The sequence below is a fragment of the Scyliorhinus canicula genome, chromosome 14 (assembly GCF_902713615.1).
Source record: "Scyliorhinus canicula chromosome 14, sScyCan1.1, whole genome shotgun sequence".
Classification (NCBI taxonomy): Eukaryota; Metazoa; Chordata; class Chondrichthyes; order Carcharhiniformes; family Scyliorhinidae; genus Scyliorhinus; species Scyliorhinus canicula.
Genome location: NC_052159.1, coordinates 4,973,939 through 4,983,078, shown reverse-complemented (window position 1 = coordinate 4,983,078; position 9,140 = coordinate 4,973,939). Strand labels below are relative to the sequence as shown.

General features: G+C 44.5%; 1 protein-coding gene across 2 annotated transcripts in view; it reads left to right on the top strand.

Annotated features, from left to right (window-relative positions):
• Positions 1-12: 12 nt before the first annotated feature.
• The window catches only part of numa1 (nuclear mitotic apparatus protein 1), a 143,579-nt gene continuing 134,451 nt past the window's right edge, over positions 13-9,140 (top strand). Inside the window, exon 1 of one of the 2 annotated variants that reach the window (XM_038817996.1) lies at positions 13-304. The gene's annotated coding sequence lies outside the window, so the exon portion shown is untranslated. The remainder of the gene's footprint in view (positions 305-9,140) is intronic. The other variant, XM_038817997.1, reaches the window with a different exon arrangement.

The window sequence follows — 9,140 nt, the reverse complement described above, 5'->3', positions numbered from 1 at the left end:
CCCGGATTGGGGGGCGGTGAGGCCATTCAGACAGGAGCAGAATTACCCGGATGGGTGAAGGCGGGAACATTACCCGGATGTTGATGACGTTGCCTGCGCGGGTTGGGAGCGAGGCAAAGAGACAGGTGGAGTGCCCGGATGTTGGGGACGGCCCCGGATGTTGGGTCACGTGTCGCGCCCTGAGCCAATGGTGGCGCAGCGCGGAGAGGCGGGGCTGGCATTTGAAAAGCCACTGACGTCAGAGCCCGCGGAGGGGGGAATAAAATAAAAGCCGAGGATGTGCGGCCTAGTCGGGGCCTGCTCGGTAAGAGGCAAATCGTGTTTGTGGTGAAATGAGAGGTTAAGATTGTGGTGGGGGAGGCCATTCAGCCCAAACAGCCTGTCCCATTGGCTGGTCTGCGGCCTCGCTCGAGCACGGGCGCCATTCGGCCCGTCTCCTCAGTGTTGGCCCTCTGAGGGAGCAGGCCACCTGGTGCTACTCCCCCCTCCTGCTCAGATAATTGTCCAATCTGCTTTTCAGTCCCTGGATTTGAAGCTGCCCACTCCACACACACACACACACACGGGCAGAACATTGCAGATCCCAACCACCCACCCTGTTCAGCAATAACTTTTCCCTCTGGCTCCCACCAATGCAAACAGCTCCTCCCTATTAGGGTGGCCAGTTTTATGCTGGCCACTCTGGTTCTTCATCTGATTTGGCCGGTGTCCTGTTTTGAATGTCTTTGTGATTCTGAGCTTTTCCAGCATGGAAAAGAACCCTTCGGCCCATCGTATCTGGGATGGCCATCAAGCACCTATCCTAATCCCATTAGGGGCTGGCTGGTAAAGCAGAACAAGACCAAGAGTGCAGGTTCAATTCCCGTACCAGCCTCCCTGAACAGACTACTGTTGAATGTGGCCTACTTCATTTGAAGCCTACTTGTGACAATAAGCCATTTTCATTTAATTTGGTCTGCAGCTTTGTTTGCTATGGCATTGCAAGAGGTTATTTAAATAGTTTTTTTAATGTTGTGTTGGTTCCTGCCTGTTCCACTCTGGTCCACTCCAGGGGCTGGTTTAGCTCACCGGGCTAAATCGCTGGCTTTTAAAGCAGGCCAGCAGCACGGTTCGATTCCTGTACAGCCTCCCCGGACAGGTGCCGGAATGTGGCGACTAGGGGCTTTTCACAGTAACTTCATTGAAGCCTACTCGTGACAATATGTGATTTTCATTTTTCATTTCACTCTTTCAGGTAGTGAGTTCCAGATTCCCTGGGTGAAAAAGCTTTCCTCTCTAAATCTCTGCCCCCCCGGTTATTCACCCCTCAACTAAGGGGAAAAGCTCCTTCCGATCAACCTTGTATATGCCCTTCATAATTTTGTAATTAATCAGCCTTTGTGCCCCCTCCCCATTCCAAGGAAAACAACCCTAGCTTAACCAGTCTCCTTTGATGGCTGAAACGCTCCAGCCGAGGCATCTTCTGGTAAATTTCTACATCTTTCTAGTGCAATCACATCCTTCTTATAGTGTGGTGACCAGAACTGCGCACACTACTCCAGTTATGGCGTAACCAACATTTTATACAGCACCGTCATAACCTCCCTACTCTTAATATTCTGTACCTTGGTTTAAAAATAGAAACTTACTTTTCCATTCTACTATTGGTTTTGATATTCTGCTTGAAAACAATTCTCAGAACTCTGGGAGGAAGAGGAGGCTAAACATTGGAGTTATAAATTGAATGGAACAGTTGCTGCACATGATCAGGGTCTGTGGTGCATTTCATTGAAACTGTTGTTGTTGTGAATCAGGCAAATGGCATCTTGTGTTCAAACACAAACCACAGCATGTTATGCTGAAGGAATATGGGCATATTTTATTTAACCTTTATTGAGCCAGGTGATTCTATTGAGAACCAATGCTCATTTACATTAATGATCTGGCCAAGAGGCTAAGGTTGCAGTGACAGAAATGACACAACAATTAAACACTAAAAACAATAAAACACTAATTAACAGTGAAAGAGAATTGACAGTTTAACAAGTGTCCGTCAACGGAGCCGTAGCTCTTCGACGCAAAGCATCCACAGGAATAAACTTAGCTTCAGCTTTAGTTGTACCTGACTCCAGATATTAATTATAACCAAAGACAGCGTTCACTCTTGGAGTTACCAATTTGATCAAGTCACATGACCTCCCATTATAAGATGAGACCGTAAAAAAAAGTTTACAGCATTGAAAATGCCCTTTGGCCCATTGCGCCTGCAAAAAATCAGTGGCAAAAAACAACCACCTAAGTATTCAAATCCCATCTTCCAGCACTTGACCCATAGCCTTGTCTGCCTTGGCATTGCAAGTGCACATCTAAATACTTCTTAAATGTTATGCCGGTCTCTGCCTTCACCGCCCTTTCATGCAGTGAGTTCCAGATTCCTACCATCCTCTGGGTGAAAAAAGTTTTGCTCACATCCCCTCTAAACCTCCTGCCCCTTTTCTTAAATAATCCTGGGGTGGCACGGTAACACTGGTTAGCACAGTCGCTTCACAGCACCAGGGTCCCAGGTTCGATTCCCGCTTGGGTCACTGCCTGTGTGGAGTCTGCACGTTCTCCCCGTGTCTGTGTGGGTTTCCTGCCACAAGTCCCGAAAGACGTGCTGTTATGTAATTTGAACATTCTGAATTCTGCCTCTGCATAACCAAACAGGTGCGGGAGTGTGGCAACTAGGGGCTTTTCACAGTATCTTTATTGCAGTGTTAATGTAAGCCTACTTGTGACAATAATAAAGATTATTACTATGGTTGGCACGGTAGCACAGTGGTTAGCACTGTTGCTTCACAGCTCCAGGGTCCCAGGTTTGATTGCCGGCTTGGGTCACTGTCTGTGCAGAGTCTGCATGTTCTCCCCGTGTCTGCGTGGGTTTCCTCCGGGTGCTTCGGTTTCCTCCCACAGTTCAAGTTGTGCAGGTTTGGTGGATCGGCTATGCTACATTGCCTTTAGGTTACATAAGAACTCGGAGCAGGAGTAGGCCATCTGGTAGCCTGCTCCACCATTCAATGAGATCATGGCTGATCTTTTGTGGACTCAGCTCCACTTTCCGGCCCAAACACCATAACCCTTAATCCCTTTTTTCTTTAAAAAACTATCTATCTTTACCTTAAAAAACATTTAATGAAGGAGCCTCAACTGCTTCACTGGGCAAGGAATTCCATAGATTCACAACCCTTTGGGTGAAGAAGTTCCTCCTAAACTCAGTCCTAAATCTACTTCCCCTTATTTTGAGGCTATGCCCCCTAGTTCTGTTTTCACCCGCCAGTGGAAACAACCTGCCCGCATCTATCCTATCTATTCCCTTCATAATTTTAAATGTTTCGATAAGATCCCCCCTCATCCTTCTAAATTCCAACGAGTACAGTCCCAGTCTACTCAACCTCTCCTCATGATCCAACCCCTTCAGCTCTGGGATTAACCTCGTGAATCTCCTCTGCACACCCTCCAATGCCAGTACGTCCTTTCTCAAGTAAGGAGACCAAAACTGAACACAATACTCCAGGTGTGGCCTCAGTAACACCTTATACAATTGCAGCATAACTCCCTAGTCTTAAACTCCATCCCTCGAGCAATGAAGGACAAAATTCCATTTGCCTTCTTAATCACCTGTCGCACCTGTAAACCAACTTTCTGTGACTCATGCACTAGCACACCCAGGTCTCTCTGCACAGCAGCATGCTTTAATATTTTGTTGTTTAAATAATAATCCCATTTGCTGTTATTCCTACCAAAATGGATAACCTCACATTTGTCAACATTGTATTCCATTTGCCAGACCCTAGCCCATTAACTTAACCTATCCAAATCCCTCTGCAGACTTCCAGTATCCTCTGCACTTTTCGCTTTCCCACTCATCTTAGTGTCATCTGCAAACTTGGACACATTGCCCTTGGTCCCCAACTCTAAATCATCTATGTAGATTGCGAACAATTGTGGGCCCAACACGGATCCCTGAGGGACACCACTAGCTACTGATTGCCAACCAGAGAAGCACCCATTAATCCCCACACTTTGCTTTCTATTAATTAACCAATCCTCTATCCATGCTACTACTTTACCCTTAATGCCATGCATCTTTATCTTCTGCAGCAGCCTTTTGTGTGGCACCTTGTCAAAAGCTTTCTGGAAATCCATATATCCCACATCCATTGGCTCCCTGTTATCTACTGCACTGGTAATGTCCTCAAAAAATTCCACTAAATTAGTTAGGCACGACCTGCCCTTTATGAACCCATGCTGCGTCTGCCCAATGGGACAATTTCTATCCAGATGCCTCGCTATTTCTTCCTTGATGATAGATTCCAGCATCTTCCCTACTACCGATGTTAAGCTCACTGGCCTATAATTTCCTGCTCTCTGCCTACCTCCTTTTTTAAACAGTGGTGTCACGTTTGCTAATTTCCAATCCACCGGGACCACCCCAGAGTCTAGTGAATTTTGGTAAATCATCACTAGTGCATCTGCAATTTCCCTAGCCATCTCTTTTAGCACTCTGGGATGCATTCCATCAGGGCCAGGAGACTTGTCTACCTTTAGCCCCATTAGCATGCCCATCACTACCTCCTTAGTGATAACAATCCTCTCAAGGTCATCACCTGTCATAATCTCATTTCTATCAGTCACTGGCATGTTATTTGTGTCTTCCACTGTGAAGACAGACCCAAAAAACCTGTTCAGTTCCTCAGCCATTTCCTCATCTCCCATTATTAAAACCAATATTTACCTTAGCCACTCTTTTTTTGCTTTATATATTTGTAAAATGTTTTGCTGTCTGTTTTTATATTGTGAGCAAGTTTACTCTCATACTCTATCTTACTCTTCTTTATAGCTTTTTTAGTAGCTTTCTGTTGCCCCGTAAATATTTCCCAGTCCTCTAGTCTCCCACCAATCTTTGCCACTTTGTATGCTCTTTCCTTCAATTTGATACTCTCCCTTATTTCCTTAGATATCCACGGTCGATTTTCCCTCTTTCTACCGTCCTTCCTTTTTGTGGGTATAAACCTTTGCTGAGCACTGTGAAAAATCGCTTGGAAGGTTCTCCACTGTTCCTCAACTGTTCCACCTTAAAGTCTTTGCTCCCAGTCTACCTTAGCTAGTTCTTCTCTCATCCCATTGTAATCTCATTTGTTTAAACACAAAACACTAGTATTTGATTTTACCTTCTCACCCTCCATCTGTATTTTAAATTCCACCATATTGTGATCGCTCCTTCCGAGAGGATCCCTAACTATGAGATCATGAATCAATCCTGTTTCATTACACAAGACAAGATCTAGGACCGCTTGTTCCCTCGTAGGTTCCATTACATACTGTTCTAGGAAACTATCGCGGATACATTCTATAAACTCCTCAAGGTTGCCTTGACCGACCTGGTTAAACCAATCGACATGTAGATTAAAATCCCCCATGATAACTGCTGTACCATTTCTACATGCATCAGTTATCTCTTTGTTTATTGCCTGCCCCACCATAATGTTACTATTTGGTGGCCGATAGACTACTCCTATCAGTGACTTTTTCGCCTTACTATTCCTGATTTCCACCCAAATGGATTCAACCTTATCCATCATAGCATCGATATCATCCCTAACTATTGCCCGGATGTCATCCTTAAATAACAGAGCTACACCACCTCCCTTACCATCCACTCTGTCCTTCCAAATAGTTTGATACCCTCGGATATTTAACTCCCAGTCGTGACCATCCTTTAACCATGTTTCAGTAATGGCCACTAAATCATAGTCATTCACGATGATTTGCGCCATCAACTCATTTACTTTATTCCGAATACTACGGGGTTACGGGGATAGTGTAGAGGTGTGGGCTTAGGTACGGCGCACTTTCCAAGGGTCGGTGCAGACTTCATGGGCCGAATGGTCTTCTGCACTGTAAATTCTATGATTCGTTGTGTGTCCTTGATATCTGCCATCAGCCTCCCTTTTTCCCCTAATCCAGTGCTGTATATCCCTCAATATACAGGGTTCACTGGATTTGTTGGTCCCACCCTTATTCTTAATTGAAACATGTTGGCCCTGAACTCTCCCTGTTTCCTTCTTGAATGCGTGCCACTGTTCTGTCACAGATTTACCTAAAAATGTCTGCTCCCAGTTATCCCTGGCCAAATTATATCTCATTTTATTAAATCCGCCTTCTTCCAGTTTATAACTTTAATTTCAGGCCCATCCTTGTCCTTTTCCGTAACAATCTTGAATCTAACGGAGTTATGATCACTGCAAAATGTTTCCCCACTGATACTTCAACCACTTTACAATTGTATTGAGGATGTTTCCCGAGCAAGGTTTAATAAATTAACAGGTGCAACGAGGGTCAGTTTATCGGGGAGCACAGGTCACAGTGATGGGTAGGAAAAGGGGCACTAGTCACAAATTTAATTGCAGAGTGAAACAGAACGTGTAACTCACCAAGGGAGATTTGGGGGCCATTTTATAAATTAGGTCACCGTCATCTAAAAACGGGCAGGGTAGACATTTGCACTATGGTGTATCTGGTAGAGTGTGTGAAGCAGGACTTATTGTGATACCGAATACCAACCTTGGCTTGTAAAATGTCAACCTGGGAATTAAAAGTCAAAGCATGGTCAAGCTAGATTCCGAGATATTTATGTGGAACTCGCTCAAGTTCAGAGTTATCGAGCGTTAAGATTTTCTGAATACAGATAGAGTAAGACCTTTTCCTTTAAGCAGCATAAACTTGGACTTGGTTGAGTTTAGCAGCTAGTGAAGACCAAATAACGTGTGTTGTATATTAGCAAAACTGTGTTGCAAATTGTGCGAAAGGGAAGGAATGGACGGGCCTACAGAATATAAGATTGTGTCACATGCATACAGATGGATAAAGGAGCTGTCTGTTGGTTGAAGCACATTGTTTATATAAATAGAAAAAGAACAGGACCTAAACGGGAACCCTGTGGGTCACCCTTTTTAACTGTAAGAGGGACAGAAACAAGCCGGTCTTTCAAATTATGCTTTGCTTTCATATTTGGATTTGACACATTGAATATGATTAGAAAGGAATTTCATGTGAACCCTGCAAGGAAATCCTTATGAAAACCAATGTCACGCAAATGTTTTGTAAGAATAGAATGATCAACAGTGTCAAATGTCATAGATTAATAAAAATAGCAGGCACATTTGTTTCTTGTCTAAGACAGTTATAATATAATTAAAAACTTTTAATGCACCCATGTCCCGATTGAAACGCAGGATTCAACAGAAAGGCTGTCTTGTTAGCTGACGAGTTACAAATGGAGATGGCAGGAGCTGAATTTGATTACTTTGAGGCAGAGCAGTGCAGACATATTTAAAAACCTTAAAATAGTGACAAACTGCAATAAATTCTGGAAGTAATCGATGGGTAGAATTTCACCCTTGGAAGGCAGAACCAGAAGCGTCCACGAATCCCGTTCCCACCCACATCCAATTTTAAAAATATATTTGTTAAGGGATGTAGGCATCACTGACTGGGCCAGCACTTATTGCCCATCCCTGAGGATATTTAGAGCCAATCACATTACTGCGGATCGGATCTGTAGTCACATGTAAACCAGACTGGGTAAGGACGGCAGATTTCCTTCCCTAAAGGACATTAGTGAACCAGATGGGTTTTTACAACATTTGAGAATGGTTTTCCTGGGTTCGATCCCAATCCGGGTCACTGTCATAGATGTTTACAGCATGGAAACAGGCCCTTCAGCCCAGCTGGTCCTTGCCACCCAGTTTCTATCACTAAGCTTGTCCCGCTTGCCTGCATTTGGCCCATATCCCTCTATACCCACCCTGCCCATGTAACTGTCTAACTGCTTTTTAAAGGACAAAATTGTACCCGCCTCTCCCACTGCCTCTGGCAGCCCGTTCCAAATGCTCACCACTCTCTGTCTGTGTGGAGTTTGTACATTCTCCCTGTGTTTGCGTGGGTCTCACCCCCACAACCCAAAGATGTGCAGGGTAGGTGGATTGGTCACATTAAATTGATTGGGGAAAAAAATAATTGGGTACTCTAAATTTAAAAAAGACAATAGTTTCATGGTCATCATTAAACTTTTAATTCCAGAGTTTTGTTGAATTCAAATTTTACCATCTGCTACGATGGAATTTGAACCTCGATCCCCAGAGCATTACCTTGGACATGTGGATTACTAGCCCAGTGACCATATCACTAAGCCACTGCCTCCCTTCAATTTGAAATCACAACATTCACTGGCTGGCAATTGTTTTTGTAATTTAAAATTTTTGTTACAAAGTTTACAAAAACCAAACAATAACAAAAATAATCCCCTCCCCAACAGCATAAACGAAACCACCCCCACCAACAGCTAACAGTGACCAACTCCTTAAAGTACATCTTAACCTGCCACCATCTGTGGTAAAACCCTTCCACTGACCCTCTCTTGGTGAACCTGACCTTCCTGAGTTCCAAAAACTTCCCCAGCCGCGCCGAGGCATTTGACGGTGCAGTCAAACTCAAACTAAGAGGACCTGCCTCCGTGCCATAAACGCCAGAACGTCTGCCCCTGTCCGGAGCTCTGGCACATCCAAAAACCGAAGAATTACTACCGGTGTGCAAGGCTCCAACCCAATGTTCAGGATTGCTAACATGGTATCAAAAAAGGACCTGCAGAAACCCTCCAGTTTGAAGCATGAGCAGAACAAGTGCGCGTGGTGTGTCGGCCCACTCGAACAACGATTTGGATTTGTTTTATCGTCACGTGTATCGATGTACAGGGAAAAGTATTGTTCTGCGTACAGTCTAGACAGATTGTTCCATACATGAAAAAACATAGGACATACATAAATACACAATGTAAATACATAGACACAGATATCAGATGAGCATACAGAATGCAGCGCTAAGATGTGTGAAGAATTCAGTTCAGTCCATAAGAGGGTCGTTTAGGAGTCTGGTAACAGCGGGGAAGAAGCTGATTTTGAATCTGCTGGTGCATGTTCTCAGACTTTTGTATCTCCTGCCAGATTGGAAGAGTGAATATCCCGGGTGGGAGGGGTCTTTGATTATGCTGCCCGCTTTCCCAAGGCAGCGGGGGGGGGGGGGGGGGGGGGGGTGTAGACAGAGTCAATGGATGGGAGACGATT